Here is a 2,317-nt window from a genome sequence, read left to right on the forward strand (position 1 = left end):
ATATATATTTTGACAGAAGACATGTCTTATTTATTTTGTTGGAGGTAAATGATACATATGTTTGACATTTCAATATGACAAATAAACTTACCTTCATATACTCGTCTTGTAGAACTTTGATTATTGCCGCACAGGTTTCTGGTATGATCAAACCCAGGGCCTGTGGGGAAATTCCGGTGGTGAACTTGAGGTCCTCAAAACTACGTCCTGTGGCAAGGTAGCGTAGGGTAGCAATGAGCCTCTGATGGGGGGGAATTGCTTTGCGCAGCACTGTATCTGCCTTCACAAGGTGAGGGGACACCAGTGTCAACAGGGTGCTGTAGGCATCATCAGACATCCTGAGGTAGTTCCTGAAGTCCTCAGGATTGTTCTCTTGCAATTCCTGGAGAAGAGCAACATGGGAGTAGCGGTCACGCATACGCAGCCAATTCTTCACCCAAATGCGCCTTGGAATTGACCTGCGTTGACGATGAGTGCGTATGGCAGCAACACCAACCATGAGGATGAGCATTTCTGGCATATCGTGATCCATCATTTTCTTACAACAAACAAGTGCAGGAGATGGTTGCTCTGAAGTCCTTAGCATTTATCTCAATTGATGTCCAATGAACGCATCCTTGGCTGCGGGAACATGAGATCATTTCCGTCGTGCGACCACGATCGTACGACTACACCGGCTGGTTGTACGACGATCGTACGAAAAATAACGCCGCATTGTAACGCGGTCGCCCTCTTGTCGTACGATTTTAAAAGGGTCGTACGAAAACAATCATGCAATAATCGTAAGGTGTGTGCCCAGCCTTACAGAGCTAATCACAAAAGGGTGAAGAGTTTGGAGAAGGCAGGAGAAGAAGCTAAGTAGGCAAAATAGCTGATATGGAAAAATTATCCAATTCAACTCACTTTCCAGTTCAGCTATGTTGTCCTAGATTGTTCACTTCGCCTGCCTTCTCCAAACTCTTCACCCTTTTGTGAATAGCCCTGTTAATGTCTATGTTCCTCAGTTCTATCTCGTGGTCACAACTTGGTATTTTTGCTATATTTTATTACATTCAACCTGAAAAGATAATATACTAAGAACATTTGTTCTCCATTTGCACAGAACGAACATTCACAGAATTTCACAGGACAAATAGATCTGCAAGTTAAGATTCACTAGCCATTGGTATCATTTGGGGGGGGGGAAGACTGTTTGACTGTCAGTCTGGGGAATAGTATGTAGGTTGCATTAAACCTGAACCCTAGGTCAGCATTTCTCAGCCAGGGTGCTGTGGCACCCTGGTGAACCTTCTGGCTTCCTGAGGCGTGCTTCCAAATTTTGGGCTGGTGGGACTGTAATGTGAAGGGGGTAATGAAGACTGATGTGTGATGTGAAGGGGGCTTCTGATATAAAGTTGATCTCTGATGGGAAAGGGGGGAATCTGATGTGAAAGAGGGTCTGCTGATGTAAAGGGTGGGAGGATCTTGATCTGGAGGTGCACTTCAATGTGAAGGGGGAAACCCACTTTTTTGTGGGTTTTTGTGTGGTGTCCCCCTTAAAATCTATGACATTTTAGACTGGGGTGCCTTGAGATTTTGCATCCTTTTATAGGGTGCCGTAATTTAAAAAAAGGTTGAGAAACGCTCTTTTACACAGATGTAAAAGATACATATTAAGGAGTCTCTGTTATTATTAATACATCAGTAAATTTATTTTTTACACAAAAGCAGTGTGAGGAGCGGAGTTTCTTCTGGTGCCAGTCCCTGTATAGCAGAGCAGAAGTGTGAGAGGAAGAAGCAGCACAAGGAACCAGTCAGTTCATATACTGACAAAAAGCATGCTGATAGCAGGAGAAAGCAGGGTGGCAGAGAGAGGAGTTCAGCACTGTGGTGATTCTGCTTTCACTGTCCAGTCACAGACTGGGTAGCGTCCAGGATGACCTGGGCTCAGAGGAAGTGGGCTGAGCAACACTGGTCATATGACTGAAGACTTTTAGTGGCAGGGAGAATGTACTGCAGGGGAAATCTTTTAACTGAAGGCAAATATAGCAGTTAAAACTGTTTTTTATTTTATCTTTTTATGAGCTATTTATTTATATCTTGTTATTTGTGGCTAGAGGTCTGCTTTAATAACCATTAGTCGGAGGCAAAGGCAAGTAGTTGTAGCCTATGTGGCTAAATGGGGGATGCAGTTGTCATTCCAGGAATGCAGCTTATGGCCTTCAGGACTCTGTGCTGTCATTCTGGAGTGCAGACAAAGGAATGAGGGGTGTAGTCTTCAGCCGGGAAAGCGGGGTGTGAGATGCATTCCTGACTTTTAATTTGGGGGGGGGGGGGG

This window comes from Nanorana parkeri, unplaced genomic scaffold (assembly GCF_000935625.1).
Source record: "Nanorana parkeri isolate BGI_ZX_2015 unplaced genomic scaffold, ASM93562v1 scaffold269, whole genome shotgun sequence".
Classification (NCBI taxonomy): Eukaryota; Metazoa; Chordata; class Amphibia; order Anura; family Dicroglossidae; genus Nanorana; species Nanorana parkeri.